General features: G+C 39.8%; 1 protein-coding gene across 2 annotated transcripts in view; it reads left to right on the top strand.

The window, feature by feature from the left end:
* Positions 1-248: 248 nt before the first annotated feature.
* The window catches only part of ccnd2a (cyclin D2, a), a 205,026-nt gene continuing 185,179 nt past the window's right edge, over positions 249-20,095 (top strand). The window contains exon 1 of one of the 2 annotated variants that reach the window (XM_054775443.1): positions 249-339. The gene's annotated coding sequence lies outside the window, so the exon portion shown is untranslated. The remainder of the gene's footprint in view (positions 340-20,095) is intronic. The other variant, XM_054775444.1, reaches the window with a different exon arrangement.

Here is a 20,095-nt window from a genome sequence, read left to right as displayed (position 1 = left end):
TTTAAGGCGTAAGAGATTGCATATTCATTATTTCGATGACGTTTAATATGACGCGTCGACGTCGTTGGGAGTAGTTTTTAACTGTCGACTTCCTCCCTAAATGTGTCTCTGTCTGTTTCGGTTCCTTCTAAAGCAATGGCTGGAGGAAAGCAAAGCAGTATTGTGTCAGCCCAGTGACGCAGTTATGGGGGCGTGGCCTACACTCATATCAGACCAATCACGATTCACGCTGAAAAGTTGTAAACAAGCCTGACACGCTGGTTTCAAGCTCGACGTTTGGGTTTTACACGAAAAAAGACGAAGGTGCTTCACGCGAGTGACACAAAATGGACGCAAGAGGTGAGTTAACTACGTGTTTTGCACGCACTTACCGCTTGTACTGTGTGTGTGTGCGCGCGCGCTCTCGTAGTAGTGGAAGTACTGGTGCAAAGCTACTGCAAACAGCTGACACGCAGGGTGACATTTGTGGAGAAGTCGTAGAGACGTAGTTGTCCAAACCAAAGAGGAGAAAATATTAAAGTCGAAGTACTAAATTGTGTGGTGTCATGACGACGCAGTGGTTTAAATGTCACAGGCACGAGCTGAAGTTCCCGAGCTACAGAACGTTTGTTTTGTTTTCTGAGTCAAATTTCCAGTTGAATAATAATGCTGCACCTTAAATATTATCATGGTAGAACAACACACGTGTCACTGTGCATGTCTTTGTTTAGGTCGTTTGCTAGTTTTACCAGGAGGATAATCAGTGTTTCTGTGCCTGATTACGTGGTCTGTCGGGAGTAAATGGGTTTTAATTGGTGTTATGACATTGAGACTGCAAATGATGGTGTCACTGAATATCAGTCTGTTTGAGACTGATCTGTCATTACAAACATTCTGTTCGCATGTGAAACGTGTTTGAGTGGTGTCGTTTTAAATTTGAGTTGATAAGCTTTTTTTTTTTTTTTTTTACAGTAGAAACGTTTGTAGAAAGTGATAGAAGTAGTAGAAAAGTTAGAGAAAGGCATGATAATTGTTGCCAGTTTTGAAATGAATGGATCAATAGTATTGATAATGTAGTGGGTAGTATCAGTGTGGGATCAATACTAGCGAGATTAGATCGATGTTTTTCAGTTCTGTGTTCATTTTCAGAAATATATGTGTGTTGTTTTGTTGATATTGTTACATTGTTGATATTGTTATATGTATATATTGTTATATGGGTTACAAACTTAGAGAATAACTTATTGGACACAGGAGGGCTTTTGGGGCTAAAAGCCAAAGGATTTGAATGAGAGCCAATGGTTATTTTTGCTTTTGTGTACATATTTTCAGTTCAGTTGTTTATTTTTTTTGGTCATTGAATTCAAACTCAAACAGTACAATACAGTAGCACTTTCAATTTGTTATGCGTCTTATATTTATATTTTTTAAATAAAATGTCAACATAATAATTGTTATATTATTATAAATATCTTTACAATGTTGGAATATTTTGCTCAATCAATTGTATGCGATAACATAGAATAAGGGAATCATTTTATCATTCTGTCGTGATTGTGATATTGTCTTATATTGCTATATTTTGTTAAATTAGTTTGTTCTTAGGAATGGAATATTGGAATTTATTTTGAGAATGGAATATTTTCCCACTGCTATCAACAAGCCTTCATCGTCTTGAGGGAAATATTATGAACATTTTATATTTTATATATGCTTCGAACAAGACATGTTGAAAAGGAAGGAAAATATTCCATTCCTAACACTGTTAAAAAAAATTTAAAATGTTAAAATGTTGTCCTGTTTTATTCTAATTATCTAATTATCATCATCAACAAATTAAAGGCAAAATAATTCAATGAACTTGCCAAGTAAAAAGTATCAGTACTGATATCAGCTAAACCGGCCATGTATTTATTATTCACGTGGTATTGGATCGATGCCAAACTTACTGCACAGTGGCCAAGTGGTAAATACTGTTCTGTATCTGGGTTCAAATCTCCATTGGTACCACTCTGTGTGGAGTTTGCGTGTTCTCCCCGTATGTGTTTGGGTTTTCTTCAGATCATCTGGCTTCTTCCCAAATGGAGACTCTAAACTGTGTGAATGTGTGTTTGTCTGTGTGTACCTGTGACTTACTGGCGATTGACGGTCCAGAGTTTAGCCGTCTCTTACCGGCTTATCAGTGACCCGAATGAGGACAAGAATATGGAAGAATATGGATGTATGGATAGATGGAAGTTAAAACATATGACTTTTGATGTAAATTCACCCAGTCTTCACTGTTGGGGTCTCTATACAATTGCATCGTGGATCCACTTCTCTTTCCCACTGTTTCTTTGAGCCACCCGCTGCAGGCTACAAAAGTTTATATTCTGAACGGATGTGGGCACAACTCTAGCTGCTGAACATCAACATGCATGTTGTGAGATTCCCTCAGCACGCCCATCCCAGCGAGGAGGGGCTGAGGAAGAAAGGGGGAGGGAAGAACTTCCTTTCAGCTTTAGAGTTTTGGCAGAAAAATGATGCTGTCACAACAGCACATGCATCTATGAGTTCACAGAAATGTCTTTGCAAAATACAACATTCACAATGAAAGAGTACATTTCTGCTTTGTACTGTTTGCAGTATTGAGTTAATTGCCTGTTTGTTGGCCTATGTCTTTTTTTCTGCTCCTGTTAAAGTGTAACTAGTAGTTATTAGTAGTAACTTCATGGTGAGTATTTATCATCTCCAAAAGTCACTGACCTATGAAACACTGGCTGCTATTTCTGGCTCTGTGACTAGGTAGCAAAGTCTAAGTGTAAAAGGACAGATTAACAGTAATTGTTAGGGGTGTGACAGTACGCAGGGTTTGCCGTACATTCATTTATTTTTATTAAATTTGGAGAAGGATTTGCCACTACCTTTTCATTTTTTAGATTTGGCGCTCGCTTTCGCTCACTCTCTCTCTAGGTCACCATCAGTTGTGTTCGCCAACGGAGAGTCCAATTGCGCATTTGCGTCGATTCTCTGTACAGCCCGCTAGTTCGACAGAGCTCTCCACTCCCGCGTCCGTCTTCAGCACATCCACGTACGTTGTCGTGGGACGTCCTCTATGTCGTGCCTGTGAGTTGGCTTCCAGAGCACCGGCATGCTCGCCGGAAGTTCCAGATGTCGATGGCAGTGACCTGCCAGTTTCATCCTCTTAGATGCCACTTTGTCACTCAGCCTTGGTAGCTCTCCGTGTAGACGCTTGTTGGTAATATGCTCGTTCTGGTCAATGTTAGTACCACCCGAAGCATTCTATTGTAGCACCTGTCCAGGGGCACTGAACGTGATGACCTCAGTCTTCCTTGCGTTCAGCCTGACCCATACTTCGCTCACAATTAACATTATAATAGGACTGTCTGAGTGGCTTGTCGTTACAACTCTTTTTAAAAAAGTTCATACACAATCCCTAAATGAGACAAGAACAGACGTGTATTTCCCTTTTCTGTGCCTTCTAGATAGCCGCCTCATGCTGGCAGTTTTTCACTAACTATGTACATAGCAGGGATTCACCTATTTCACCTCTACAGTCCTCTAAAACCTCCAACAGTGTTTTATATACGTGCTGTAACCATGTAGTAACAGTTACTAACAGGCACATTCATGATAACATGATTTCACAGAGTGCATAGCAACTAACGCTACAGTACATCCGTCGACAACAGCATAGAGAGCGCATGACTCTGATCATGGCCCTGTAGTGTTGTCATTGATAAGCAGGCTGTTAAGGTGGTTCAGCAGTACAAATATCTTGGAATGGTGCTGGACCACAGGCTGACATTCGAGGCTCTGGTGGATGCGGTATGTAAAAAAGCTCATCAGAAGATGTATTTTTATCGCAGTTTTAAAGTGGATAACACTTTTATGAAAATGTTTAATCCTTGTTTTATTGAATTAGTGCTGACTTTTTGCTTTATCAGCTGGTTTGGGCTGCTCACCCTCAAAAACAGGAACAGGTTGCAGGACATCACTAAAGTGTGCAGCAGAATTGCCGGCACCACACTAAATGACTTAAATGTGTTGTATCAGAGGCAGCATATGAAACACGCCTGATCAGTCCTTGTTGATCCCAGTCATCCGCTGCATGATAAGTTCAGCTTACTTCCACCGGGTCGCTGATACCGTGTTCCTAAATGTACATAGGACCGATAGGATGAGGAATTATTTGGTTCCGTTAGCCACTATTCTCCTGAATAACTGTTTGTAATGTTGGTGTTGTTTTTATTATTTTTGTTTTTAATTTTGTATTTATTGTTGGTTTGTGTCCGTGTCACACTGCTGGCTGTAGAACAAACATAATAAATATAATAAAGTTTACCTTGACCTTGACCTTGCTATATAGCCCACAAGAACTACTTTGGGAGGAATGCCGACCCAGAATTAAATCTTTTAAGCCTGAATATACGGAGGATGAGATACAGGTTTTAGAAACCTGCATAAATAGAAGATTGGGAAGGATCTCTGTTCGAATCTCCATTTGGTCATCTGTGTGGAGTTTGCATGTTCTACCTGTGCATGCGAGGGTTTTTCTCCGGGTACTCCGGTTTCCTCTCACATTCCAAAAATATGCATGTTAGGTGATGTGGAGACTCCAAAGTGCATACCATAAGTATGAGTGTGAATGGTCGTTTGTCTATATGAGCCCTGTGATTGGCTGGCAACCAGTCTAGTGTGTACCCTGCCTCTCGCCCTAAGTCAGCTGGGATAGGCTCCAGCATACACCCGCGACCCTAGTGAGGACAAGCAGCATAGAAAATGGTTGGATGGAAAATAGTTCCTTTTGCCAGAAGTGCATTAATAGTTGCAGCTGGTAGTCCCATTCCCCATGTATGCTGAACAATGCTGTCATCCCATCCACTTGTCTATGTCCACTTACCTATTTCACCGGGAAGGCGAAGTGTTCCCAAAAGGAGACTTGAATGAGGATAAGAGGGTCTCTCGGTTCTGGCTTCTCCTTGGCAGTATTGCTTGCCAAGGCTGGGCTGCACTGTTTTTGTTTAACGAGTAGACACTTATCGCAGGGGACACTTCCTACCCCTCACTCAATGTCAGTGTGATGCCAGCATAACACTTCTTTTTGTTCGCAGATTTGTGCAAATTTTGTTTAGTTGAGTAAGACCTAGCAGCAAATCGGTGCTCTATGATGAAAAGCCTGAATCTCCACTTTTTGTTTATTATCACGTTTTTAACACATGTACACTGTGCGTAAAATGCATCCAAACAACCAATGTAAACATTTTATTTATAATAATGTTTATAAAAGTACCTATTCACTGCTGAAACTGTCCCTCAGATGCATACTTTCCATACTTTAGACCACACCGACCCCATCAGCTTTATATTGGAGACAGTGCACTGAATCAATGTAAGCTTTGTGGAATCGTGTCGTTTTACTTTTGCTACACTTTACAAGCTGTGAACAGCACGTGCGCTTCATTAAAGAGCGAGACATAATTATGCTTATCTGGAAGTCATGCGTGTGTCTACTGCTAATAATAAAAAAACATTAAAATGCACAACATGCATGTCTGGTGAGGCACTGACTCCTCTAGAGTTTTTTTTAATTAATACAGGTTGCTCATTAAGAGGCTAACAAGAAAAAGAAGAGAATATTTCACTTGGGTTAAAAGCTTTGACTTTCGAGTCGAGTCCAAGTCGTGTGTCTCCAGTCCACTCCTCTGCTTTGTGCTTCACTGATAATGTTTTTTTGTCAAGCATTGAGATTTTGGTCTTTGTTCAGCGGCCCTTGAACGCACCACAGCTGTGTGCTGTGAGTTGCAGATGTGAATGAAGCACTATCTTCGACAGTCAATCCAGCTGCGAGGTGGACACAAGTTATTATATGATCGTACGTCGTTACGACACGCTAGCAGTGTGGATTATATAAAAGTGGGTTTAGAAACGATTACGTCTCCGATTCCATCTGTTCACTGATCATCGGACTTTATCAAGTATTAATGGTGAGGATACATTTTATACGGTAAATCATTTTACCTTAACAAGTGTGTGTGGCACATTTAGGGCTTAATTAAACCTGGGTTGTGTTGTGAGTGAACAATGGCAATTGAAGAGAGACGGGGAGGGTTCTGGAGCATGTTTACAAAACTGCCCTGCCTCGCTCCAAGCCTTGTTTAAAAACCTTTCATAAAGTGCACATCTTTACAGCAAAAGGTTGCAAGAGCTCACATGAAGCGTTGTGGTTTTGCATGGTTACTCTCACAGAGCTGCTCTACTTTCAGAGAATAACATGACCGCCATGACCGCTTAGAAACAGTCTTAATCCAAAATCTAAAACGTTGCTTGCTTGTCAGTCATCTCAAAGAATGAAGACACCTCGGAAGTGATGAGATGAAAGTTTATTTACAGTCGAAGATGCTGCGGCAGATAAGCAAGCAGCACACTGACGTCACTGCTTCCTGTCACAGCAACTGCCAGCGTTGCTGTGTTTTGGTGGTTTGCCGGGGTTTAAACGCACAATGCTGTTGTGCTGCACTGGTGCCACTTTCAATGAGAATGACTCATCCGTGTTTGCGCTCCCCTCTGTCCTTGTGTGAGAAATACAGAATTAGCGTGCTGTTTACGTGTAGTGGTAAAGTGGCAAATCGCAAGAAAGACGTCACCGAAAGACGAACAAAGCACATTATTGCATTCATGTGAAACAATGTCAGCAGTTAATGATTGGGGCAAGAACATCGCCAGTATGCCAGATTGCACACTTGAAATGTTAGACAGAACAACAATAAGAGCAGGATACATTTACACCACACCCGATGCAACTGTGTGTGTAAACATCAAATTAGCATACATCCTAAAAGTTGTAACTTGCGCGTTCGATTTGAGACCCCCTCCAAAAAAATCGCTTCATCAATTGAAGATTTTTTTTTTTCAATCGTGTGAGGTCACTAATGGTCTAGCGCAGGGCCTCTCATGAGCCGCCTACTTGTGGCCCCTGAACCTTTATACAGACAGCATGTTACTGCGTCAATCAGAGTGGACAGCAAACATCGGTAGTTGAAAGAAGAATAGATTTAAATATTTGCATTATGGGTGCACCGATTAGAATGTTTTAGCCAATTGCCGATCTTGAAAAAGCCTGACCTTCCGATTTCGATTTTGGCCAATACTGATTTGTTTTTTAATAACTAACAACATACACCTTCAACGTTCCAATCTTATTTTCTTGAAAAACATTCAACAATATGCATGGAACAAGACAAACTTGTTGTTTTAACTGCACATGAGGTAGTTCTCTCAGATATAAATCAAACGTTTAGAGAATTGAACTTTAAAAAACTTACTTGAAAATTACATCAGTTCCTTTTAGTCTTTTATTTTTCACATTTTAAAACCAAACAAAACTTGCATGGCAGGTTCCACTGCAGTCTTGATTTGAGCCTCTTACCAAAAAGTGCACAGCGACCGAAAATGGCTGGTCGTCCAATGCCATGAACTCCATAATTTTCCTCATAGTAGCTTTGCTCTTTTCACTGTTCATAAGTGCTAACAGCGGGACGCTGCCTGGCCCTTTGCTCCTTTTAGCTTTTTGCTTTAGCCTTAGCGTGATTGCTAGTTGTCAGTCTGGCAGAGCAAAAGGAGACAGTGGCTGACTTTCAGACCTTTTGCGGAGGTCGAGAAGATCAGTGGATGAGATCAGTTTCATGTGTAAGGATCGGCCAATGGCCGAGCCCGCAAAACTAAAGGAAATCGGCACCGATCGATCTCCTGCACATGTTTAATTTGTATTCACTCTCCCTCCAATGAGGCTATACAGTCGTCCCTCGCGGTTCGAACGTCGCTCCCTCTATCGCGGATTTCCACTAATAAACTAATTAATGAACACTGTTCTGTGGTTAATATGGCCTATTAGTCAAAAAATGCATAGATAAACAAATTGTATGTATTCTTGGCCCAAATTAAGCATTTTCAATCAAAAAATGGCTAAATGAAGGAAAATGCAAATATAAGGCGTTTAGAAGGTGTTATGTACTGTAATATCAGTGACCCTAAGTGCACCTGCGACGGAGTGGCTCAGTCATCGGCTGTGGGTGACACACGCACACACGCACACATGGCACCACGTACATCTACTCCGCTTCCCGCGTAATAATCGCTTCCTGGCGGCGCATCGAGTGTTTACACTCGGTGTTTCTGCCTGTCTCATCTTACATCCATCCATCTTCTTCCGCTTATCCGAGGTTGGGTTCTGGGGGCAGCAGCCTAACCAGAAAAGCCCAGACCTCCCTCTCCCCAGCTACTTCATCCAGCTCCTCCCGGCGGATCCCGAGACGTTCCCAGGCCAGCTGAAAGACATAGTCTCTCCAACGTGTCCTGGCTCTTTCCCAAGGCCTCCTACCGGTTGGACGTGCCCTGAACACCTCCCCAGAGAGGCGTCTGGCAGGCATCCTGACCAGATGCCCAAGCCACCTCATCTGGCTCCTCTCAGTGCAGAGTTTTTTTTGGATGACAATGCTTCTCACCTTATCTCTAAGGAGAGCCCAGCCACCCTACGGAGAAAACTCATTTCGGCCGCTTGTACGCGGGATCTTGTCCTTTCGATCACGACCTAAAGCTCATGACCATAGGTGAGGGTGTAAGCCCAGAATTTCCTTTTACTTTCTGGATAGTTTCCCTGACTTTCAAGTGCAAATGTTGACAGGTATGAAACTATTTACAGTATATATATAACTATTTTCATGAATCTGCAATGTAGAAACGTAGCCCGTTGTGGCGTAGGATCCTTTGCGCATGATAGTGGAATAGATCTCTGTGTAATCTGCGTAGAAATGTAGGAAAACAATATCCACGTTGAGATGTTACGTTAGTTGGCGTGCATTGGCTTTCAAACGTTTAATTACAGTACAGAAATGTCCGACAATAATTTGTACCTTCAGCCGCCATGGCTGTTTCATGACACAACAGTGACACATGTGGGCTAGGAGGAGTATTAGCAAAAGTGAATTTCATTTGCTCATGAAACATTCATTTTATTCTGTGGTGCAAAAGTTTGCAAATTTTATCATGCCACTGTACATCAACTCTTCCATTCTGGCTTTCAAAATTAGAAGGCTCCATATAACGTCTTTTTTTTTGGAGATCAAGTTAACTCGATAAATGTCGAAATATGCAAGCTTTTTGCTGACACGTATTACATACAGTGGTGTGAAAAAGTGCTTGCCTCCTTCCTTTCTTGTTTTTTTGCATGTTTGTCACACTTAAATGTTTCAGATCATCAAAACATTTTAATATTAGACAATGGCAACACAACTGAACAGAAAATGCAGTTTTTAAATGAAACTTGAATGAATGAAATCCAAACCTACATGGCCCTGTGTGAAAAGTGATTTCCCCCTAAACCTAATAACTGGTTGGGCCCCCCTTAGCAGCAACAACTGCAATCAAGCGTTTGTGATAACTTGCAATGAGTCTCTTACAGCGCTGGGGAGGAATTTTAGCCCAATCATCTTTGCAGAATTGTTGTCATTCAGCCACATTGGAGGGTTTTCCAGCATGAAGCGCCTTTTTAAGGTCATGCCACAGCATCTCAATAAGATTCAGGTCAGGACTTGGACTAGGCCACTCCAAAGTCTTCATTTTGTTTTTCTTCAGCCATTCAGAGGTGGACTTGCTGGTGTGTTTTGGATCATTGTCCTGCTGCAGAACCCAAGTTGGTTTCAACTTGAGTTCACAAACAGATGGCCGGACATTCTCCTTCAGGATTTTTTGGTAGACAGCAGAATTCATGGTTCCATTTATCACAGCAAGTCTTCCAGGTCCTGAAGCAGCAAAACAGCCCCAGACCATCACACTACCACCACCATATTTAACTATTGGTGTGATGTTCTTTTTCTGAAATGCGGTGTTACTTTTACGCCAGATGTAATAGAACACACACCTTCCAAAAAGTTCAACTTTTGTCTCGTCAGACCACAGAGTATTTTCCCAAGATGTTTTTTGGCTAAATTGAGGCGAGCCTTAATGTTCTTTTTGTTTAACAGTGGTTTTGGTCTTGGAACCCATGCAGCCCGTTTTTGTCCAATGTCTTTCTTTTGGTGAAGTCATGAACACTGACCTTAACTGAGTCAAGTGAGGCTTTGGATGTTGTTGTGGGGTCTTTTGTGACCTCTTGGATGAGTCGTCGCTGCGCTGTTGGGGTCATTTTTGTTGGTTGGCCACTCCTGGGAAGGTTCACCACTGTTCCATGTTTTTTTCCATTTGTGGATAATGGCTCTCACTGTGGTTCGCTGGAGTCCCAAAGCTTAAAAGTGTCTTTATAACCATTTTCAGACTGATAGATCTCAATTAATCTCAGTCAAGTTATCTTGTAACAGGAGGGCAATCTCATTTTCACGCAGGGCCATGTAGGTTTGGATTTTTTCTCCCTCCCTTAATAATAAAGTGTTTCAATTAAAAACTGTACTTTGTGTTCAGTTGTGTTGTCATTGGCTAATATTTACATTTGTTTGATGATCTGAAACATTTAAGTGTGACAAACATGCAAAAATAAGAAATCAGCAAGGGGTGGCGGCATACACATTTTCACACCACCGTTGAAGGCACAAACAGCCTGGGATCTCCTTTTTAAAAATCATTCTACGGTGTGGTTATGAGAAATGTTTAGCTTTTATTATGAAAAGAATCCACAAGTAAGATTTATTTGTATTTTTCTAGGCTTTGAGAAATAAAGACAATTTATTTTCTGTGGAATAAAGTGGTCATGATTGTGCCAGGCCACACACTGTGGGACATTACACATGCAATACATGAGCGCCAAGTCAGAATCATCAGGTAAGTTATATTGCAGCCATTAGGCGTGTTTGTGATTTGTACCTTGACGCGGTTCCGGTAATATATTCCGCCAGAGGCCTTCATTAGTTTTGTTTTTTCTCCATCATCAATTTAAAACACACATGGTGCGGTTACATTTGCAACTTTATGAACTTTGACTTTGACTTGGTTTGTTCAATAAACATGCAATCAGCAAGCTTATTTTTTGCTGAATGGGTTGGAAGCAAATAATGTTTGCTTATATTAACAGTTTGGCAACATTAACCTGCTTAACGTCCTAAGAATAAATTACATATGACATACGTTTGCTCTTGCTCTCAATGTTAACTCAGATTTTGTGATGAAACTTATATATGTTTGTTTGTTTATTTATTTATTTTCCAGTGTCATTGACTAGCCACAAGGTAATATTGGAGCCAAAAGGTCCAGAAGCACGACAATGCATAGCATATTGCTATGCTGCCTTAAACCTTTTTATAGTTAATTAAAAATGACTTCATCATTCCAGAAGGTAAATTGTATTTTTAAGCGACAGCGTTTGCTTTATATATGTGACAATGCTGACCCCTAGCGGTGGAAAGTAGTTGTGCAGTATAGTTGTATTTTGGCAGTGTAACTATAAGCCTTTTTCACACTTAAAAGTAGCTTGGTTAATTATTGTAACAGTACACTGCAGTGTATTCTGTTGATTTACATTTAGATTTTTTTTTTATTCTTCTTAAACGCGGGTGAAGGAGCATAATAGCCCTCACACAATTGTATTTTCTAAATATATACTGTATAAATATATTTAGAATAATATGAATCCTTGTCCATCCATCCATTGTCCAATGCTTGTCTTATTCCAGATTAAATAGAGGATGGAACCGATGTGCTATTTACAAACTGTATTGCGCTTCTTGTTGCAGAAGCTGTTGTTGTCGTTTTCTATCGCTAGATGGCAGAACAGATTTTCTGACGAATATCTATTACGTCAGCTTCCCACGTGATGTTAAAGCAGCGAAGCCCCCCCCCCCCCCACACCACCTCCTCATATTATAGGATTTAATAAGAATGACCATTGCTGTGTGATACCGTAAGTACATGTTTGTTTTTTTTCTTGAAATCAAACACACAGACGGACCACACAATCTAATGAGATCCAACACAAGAGTTACATCAACAATTCTGCCCTGATGAAGATACTAATGCTCACATTTGCAAGTTTTGGGTATTCTTCCCCACAGTAGAGCACACAGAGGTGGTTCGCAGGCATGTGGCCTGTGTTATTGCTCACCACTTACGTGTGTTGTCTTTGGATATCCTCCTCTGGTGTTCTCCACCTCCTCCTCCTCTTCCTGTCTTCTCTGATGTGGTGGAGCACCTGAAAGTCATTGACCACCAGAGATGGCTGATCGTGGGGGTGGTAGGGAGTAGGATGCCGGCGCACGCCCCCCCCAGCCGGTCAGAATGAAGTTTTTGTTGCTTTCCATCCTCGTCCATAAGCGGTTTCCTCCATCCCACTGGCTTTAGTGATGGTAGTTAGTTGTTTGACTTTGGACCAGAGATCAGCAACTGTTTTGTTTTAAGGTTAGACCAGGAGTGTCCACAATTTCTCCACCGAAGGCCACATCCTGAAAACTGAAAGGATGCAAGGGCCACTTTGATATTTTGTAAAGCAACGTTTAGACATGCAAAGACGTGATATATTTCAAGGAAAAACTTGCACCTTAGCTTCGTGACGTAGTTAACAAAGCGTGTTGTTAGTATGAACTCAGGTCTTTGCTCTTTTTTAACCCATTTTTGCTCTTTCTTTTTTTTTTTTCCATTTTCCAAGTATTTCAACTTTCTACATACATTTTCTTCTTGTAATATAGTGGCTTTATTCACATCATATTTTGGACTTTATTCCTATAATATTATAACTTTCCCCAACCAAATTTTCCAAAAATTACAACTTTGCTTTGTTTTTCAGAATATTACACAAAATTACTAATAATTACAAAATAATGTTTTTTATTTAATATTTCAACTCTATGCCAGCAAAATTACATTATTTTTCTTCATATTACGAGTTTAACTTTTTTTTCTGGCTAGAATACAACTTTTTCTTTTAATCTTTTGACTTTATTCTTGTAAAAATTACGATTTTTTGTTCCCATTTCTGCTGTGTTTTTCCCCCCAACTCTTTCAACTTTCTTGTTGTAAATTTTCATCTCCTAATATGACTTTGTATGACTTTCCATAATATTTTGATTTCATTTCCATATAACTTTTTGCCCAAACCTAATTTTCCAAAAACCACAACTTTATTTAGTTTTGTTTGTTTCTACATCTTGCAAAAATAATATATTTATTCTTTAACATTTCAACTCTATGCTACCGTAATGACGTTATTTTTCCTCATAATATTACAAGTTTACTCTCATAAACTTACTACTCTTTGTTTTTGTTTTTGAATACAACTTTTTTCTTTTAATATTTTCACTTTGTTATTGTAAAATTACAGCTGCTTTGTCCATTTCTGTTGTTGTTTTTCCCTCCAACTGTTTCAACTTTCCTCTTGTAATTGTTCTTGCCATAATATTAAGACTTTATTTCCATAATATTATAACTTTTTCCCCCAACCAAATTTTCCTAAAGTTACACCTTTATTTCGTTTTGTTTAATTGTCATAATATTACAACTTGGAAAAAGAACATATTTTTTCTTTAATATTTCAACTCCATGTTATCAAAATGATATAATTAATTCTGGTCAAATTTTGACTGTCCCTCGTTAGATTTCAACTTTTTTCTCTTAATATTTGCAATTATTCTTGTAAAATTACTGCAGATTTTTATAATTTTGCTGCTTTTTTTCTTGCTTTCTTGTTGAATGCATCTTCTTTTTCTGTTTGTTTTTTTTTCCTCCAATTGTTTCTCCTCTTGTAATTTTTCGTCCTGCAATATCATGACTTTATTTCCATAAATTATACGTATAATTTAGTATTGTAACTTTTCCCCCAATCAAACTTTCCTAAAATGACAGCTTTGTTTCACTTTGTTTGTTTCTCATAATATTACAACTTTTAAAAAGAAACATCTTCTTTCTTAAATATTTCAACTCTATGCTAATAAAATGACATTATTTTTAATCATAATATTACAAGATCATTCTCGTGAAATTGCTCCTTTTTTTGTTAGAGTACAACTTTTTTCTTGTCACACTTTGGCTTTATTCTTGTAAAATTGCAGCTGTTTTTTCCCCCCAACTGTTTCAACTTTGTGAATTGTTTTCTTGTACGTTATATTATGACTTCACTCCCATAATATCATAGCTTTTTCCCAAACCTAATTTTGCAAAAATGCCAACTTTATTTAGTGTTGTTTGTTTCTCATAATGTTGCAACATGCAAAATGCATGTTTTCTTTAATATTTCACCTCTTCACTACCAAAACAACATTATTTTTCCTCACTATGTTATGAGTGAATTCTTGTAAAACGCTGACTTTTTCTCGTTAGATTACAACTTTTTTCTCTTAATTATTTGAGTTTATTCTTGTAAAATTACTGCTTTTTTTTTTCAATTTTGCTTCTGTTGTTTTGTTTTTTTTCTAGGTTTCTCGTTGAATCATATTTTTGGAATGTGCTGCAGGCCGCAAAAGGGCCCCAGGTCGCACTTTTTCTCAAAAATGGTAGTCTAATCATAAATAACGTACGCTTTCAAGGTCATTCAAATGTAAAGGTTGCACTGTATTTTCAGTCATAGGAGCGCTTCCTCCTCCAGCACAATCACACGCCCTTGTCCATTCACTACGGCACACACCAGCATCCTGATGACAATACATATCAAAGTTCATCAACGGTCACCTGAACTGGAAACTGTTTATCAGGGGAAGTTTACTTTCAATTCGATATGCCACAGAAAAAAAAAAAACCCACACATGTGAACATTCAAGAGATTCCCAAGCTTCCTCAGTCATCCACCACATAACACAAGAATATTCAGAGCTGAAAATGAAGGAATAACACCGGGAAACAAAATGGCTCAGTTCTTTTCACCATGGGGTTTCACTTGGAGAAATGTTTGGAGGTTCATAATACTACATCCTGTGCCTTTACTGAAAAGGGCTCTCTGTCTCTAATTGGCGCCTTTTTACCTTTTTTTTTTTTTTTCATCAGTGCTTCTTTCTGTCCCTGTTGCACTGTCTCTCTTTCAAACACACACCTAGCAGCACACATTCCCATCTAATCCACATCCATCCTCCCTGAAAACACTCGGGATTGGTTTTCTTCTAGTGTAAACTTCCACGGTAGGGTCAGACTTTCGGGTCACAGAGGCCATGCCGCCTGACTTCAAAGGGAAGCAGGTCTAAGTGGAGAACCCCGAGTTAGTCAGGTTTCAGCTACTGTATGAGCTGCGCGACTCACATCCACAGTGCGGCTTTGTTGGCTTCAGCCTACATTTACTAGTTGCTGTTGTTTGTGCATGTACAGTAATCCCTCGTTTATCGCGGTTAATTGGTTCCAAACCCGACCGTGATGAGTGAATTTCCACAAAGTCGGATTCCTTATTTATAAATACAATATTTATAGGACCCCTGCTCTAAAGCATGCAAAACTGTGCAGATTTTCTACGCTGTGACGCCAGTGCAGATGGATAAGCGTGACTGTGTTTATAGAAGTAGAAATGGAACTTACCCTCCATGTCATGGCTGCTAAGCAGAGAGGAGGTAAAGCAACAACAACAACATGAATAATAAACATCAATAATGAAACAGGGCCGCACGGTGGGCTAGTGGTTAGCATTTTATCCACACAGTCAGGAGATCTGGAAGATCTGGGTTTGTATCTCCGTTTGGGCATCTCTGTGTGGACTTGCATGTTCTCCCCGTGCGCACGTGGGTTTTCCCCGTGTACTGGGGCTTCTTCCCGCACTCCAGAAACATGCATGTCAGGTTAATTGGCGACTCTTAAGTTGTCTATAGGTATGAATGTGAGGTGAATGGTTGTGTATATGTGCCCTGCCATTGGGTGACGACCAGTCCAGAGTGTACCTCGCCTCTCGCCCAAAGTCAGCTGGGATACGCTCCAGCATACTCTCACGACCCTAGTGAAGACAAGCAGCGTAGAAAATGAACGAATAATAAAATAAGAATCGGGACAGTGCCCTCCAGTAATACTGGAACAGTGAGGCCAATTCCTGGCTTGGCTTTCCAATTGTTCTTGCTGTTGAGTGGTTTGCATCTTCAATCCTGCCCTCTGCAGGTTGTTGCTGATGTCCCCAAGTTGTTTTAGGGTCCTTCTTTACAGCTCTCACTCTGTTTCTGTCATCATCTGCTGATGTTTTCCTTGTTGGACGTCTGTTACTTAGTACAACAATGGTTTATGTCTTGTTCAGAACATTCCAAATGGTTCTGGTGGCTATGACCAATGTTTGTGCAATGGTTCTGATTGATTTTCCATCTGCTCTCAGATTCGCAATTGCTTGTTTTTCACCCATAGACAGATCTCTGGTTTTCATGTTGTTTTCACCTCTAAATGCAGTCTACACAGGCAAAACCTACGCCAACCAATCTGAAGGTGCTATGTATTGATCGACTAAGCAATGCAATAAGACACACCTAGGCAACAAAAACAGCAATTATTTTGCTCACATGAAAAATGAAGGTGCTATTTTTCTATCCGATCTAGATGTACATACCTGAAATTAATTATGACATAAGAAAGTCATGATTATGAGTTAAAAAGTTGAAATTATGAGATAAAAAGCCATAATTATGAGATAAAAAAGGAAAAAAATTATGAGATAAAATATAATTTGGAGATATAAAAAAAGACAAAGTTACGAGATACGAACCGCGCATGTGCGAACTTCTTTACTGGAGCCATTGTCACATGGCACTTGGCACATGCGCAGTTTGTATCTCATAATTGCAAGTTTTTATTTCATAATTATGACTTTTTATCTCATAATTTGGACATTTTAGCTCACAATTCTGACTTTCCTATCTCATAATTTCAACTTCTTATCTCATAATTATGACTTTTTATCTCATAAGACTGATTTTCCTATTTCAGAACTATGACTTTCTTTTCTCATAATTATGACTTACCTGGGTATTTTTTTTTCTTTTAGTGGTGGAAACGGGCGTCTGTATATCCTTAGATTCGTATGATTGTTGATAATGTTACAACGTTGCTGTTGCCGTTGGTGATGTGTCGGTTGCGAACGAAATGGCTCTTTGAGACGGCTCGTTGCAGTGAACGACGGGAGCTGGCTCTTTGATGTGAATTTGTGTGTAGAAGGGCGGGAGGGAGGGGTTACACGCACAAGCAAGCACGCTGGGAAAGTGAGGGGAATGAGCAGCAGGAAACAAAAGCAGAGGCACTTTGTTTTCCTGAATGCCGATCTTTGCTTAACTGTTACCTGGGTGCTGATTTTTCTTTTAGTTTTGCACATTTCATTTATATTTTGTTGGGTAATGTTTTGTTGTTTCACTGTGCAGGCGTCCCTCGTTTATCACGGTTAACTGGTTCCAGAGCCAACTGCGGTAAGTGAATTTCCGCGAAGTAGGATTCAATATTAATAAATGTAATATTTTTGTAGTTAGAACATAGAAAACTTGTTTACCACCTTCTAAAAACATTCTTTAACATTATTAGAGCCCTGTAGAAATGAAATAACACCCCTATAGTCACCTTTGTACTTGTATTACCTAATCTAATAGACATGATAAGTGATCACAAGACATAATAAGTCAAAGGCTAGCATTGGGGAAGGTATTTTGGTAAGAAATAAATTTAAGCAACAAAACAATCTCAGGAGCTGTTTGGGAGCCGAAAGAGCCGACTCTTTTTATGGAGCTGAGCCCAAATAACCCTGCAAAAGAGCCGACGTTCCCATCACTATTTGCCTGTACAGTTAATAAAGATGCTGACCAGCTTCCTGGAACTGATTGTTTTGGACCTCACTTTTTTATTTGCCGTTCCCTTGTTGTATTGTATCTATAACTAATTAATTACATCCAAACTCATCCATACATGACTCATCCAAACTTCCACACAAATACGCAAAGCTTCTCAAAAAAATCTACAGTAACTTTGCTCGCTTTCTGTGTTTATCCAAACGAGGAGGCCTTTCACTTAGCTATCACGGAGCATTCATCCCAGTCTCTTCATTTTGACCATGTAGACTGGAGGCAACCCCATAGCCACACTTACTTGGATTCTTGCATGTAGGTAGGTGTACACCTCACATTTATTTAGACGATTGTGCTTGTTTTCTCCCCCAATGTGTGGGTGTAAATGTTAACCTTCAGACACACCCTTCACCTCAAAATGTTATAGGAATTGATCTTTCTTGAGGGTAATTGGCCTTTACTCCCACGCCTTGTCATGTCAAGATTAATGACTTCATTTGTGCAGTCGTATGGCACTAAACAGGCCTAATTAGAACAAATCAATTCCCCAAACTGCTTATCAGTCACCACAGACCACCGCAGAGTCCCAAAGACTCCCATATCATGTCAGATAGCATGACTGAGAATAATGGTCATCTGTGGTCCAAACACATATCCTTGTGGGACTCCACAACTAACTTTTTAAGCTCTCGTTAATATTCATGACCTGACAGCAAACTGCTGAATTGGGATACAAGGTTGAACATTTTTATTATCATACACCGGCATGCCAGGGTGTACCCCGCTTGCCCGAAACAGCTGGGGTGGGCTCCAGCATACCCGCAGCAGTGAGGACAAGCGACACGGAATATGGATGAATGGACAGTGTTGAATATGAGTAACTGTAGTGTAGTACACTGTGGATACTTTGTGAATAGGGAAACCATTAGTCGTCCCTCACCATTTGGCGGTTCGAATTTTGTGGCGTCACTCTATCGCAGTTTTTCAAAAATATATTAATAAATCATGCTGTTTTGTGGTTGAACATGGACTATTATTAGTAAGCCAATTTTTGAGCTCGTAAATACACAGGATTTGATGGAAACTGTCTTTTGTGCCGATAGACGGTAATCACATGAGGCATGGATGTTGAGAGTGGTGTGGGAACTTTATCCTTTATTTAACTTAAATATTCGTATTGAAGCAAATTGTATGCTTTTTTGCCAAAATTAAGCATTTTCAAGCATAAAAATGGCTAATTGAACTCAAGTACATACAGTATACTGTACAAGGCATTCAGAAGACGCATTCAAAGATGCTTTGAACAATGTGCAGTATTCTACACTAGGTGTCAGTAATGTTCGATGAGACACACCAAGGTCAGACTTGATTGCTGCAACAACAGGCTTTTTATAGTTTGTTTGAATTATCTCACAACAGGCACAATAGTCCCAAATAAAAACACAGACACTCTAGAAACCCACGCCAAGTTAAACTTAACTCTAAACCCTCGTCGTCACTTCCACGCCGGCACGTATTGTTCTCCAGTTTCTGTTCTCACTGAACAGCAGCGGGTGCTGCTGAGTGGTCCGCCTCACCCCAAAGCAGTCACAAGGGGTCAGCTTCCGTGGCACGCTGAGAGCATAATGGAGCTCTACGCATCCATGAATCTTGCATGTGCGAGGCACGATGCCGCCGGGGTGGATCTGGTGCTGTTTCACAGAGTGGGATCTAAAAAGTAAATGTTTCTTAATCTTTATTAAATTACTACTCATTACACTCAAGCCTCATTGGGACTCGGTCACTTACCTGTCAGTGTGTCAGAACGTGTGATGGGAGAACAATCTGTGATAAGTGAAACAAGTAGTCCGAACTGCAAGATAAAGGGTGGAGTCTGAAGGCGAGGCTGGATGTAATTAGTATGCTGTCTAGACGTTGGGGGCGCTGGCCTAGATAAAATATTAAAATTGTTTTATTTTGATGAAGTGATGGACAATTTTACATTAACAAACCAAGAAGCAAGGTTTTTTTTTTTGTAGTTCTAAACGTGATTAAGGTGTTTTTACTCACTTTTCTGTTCGGCTTTTTTCCTACAGCAACTGTTACATCATATGCAAATAATATGCAAATGAGCTGCTGACCTCATCTCGCGACTTCTTGGACAGACAGTAGCTACTTTTCTCTTATTTATGTCTTAAATGGCTTATTTACTCTTATGTCTACTATATTGGGTAATACAAAAGTAAATGTGACTATAGGGGTGCTAGTTTATGTTTAGAGGGCACTAATAATGTTAAAAAAATGTTTTTTGAATGTTGTAAATAAGTTTTCTACACTCTAACTACAAAAATATTCCATTTATAAATTAATAATTCTACTTTGCGGACTCAATACGGCCGGGTCTGGAACCAATTGACTGCGATAAACGAGGGATTACTATG

This window comes from Dunckerocampus dactyliophorus, chromosome 5 (genome assembly GCF_027744805.1).
Source record: "Dunckerocampus dactyliophorus isolate RoL2022-P2 chromosome 5, RoL_Ddac_1.1, whole genome shotgun sequence".
NCBI lineage: Eukaryota > Metazoa > Chordata > Actinopteri > Syngnathiformes > Syngnathidae > Dunckerocampus > Dunckerocampus dactyliophorus.
Note: the sequence above shows the minus strand (reverse complement) of the source record. Positions and strands in the feature narration are given on the sequence as shown.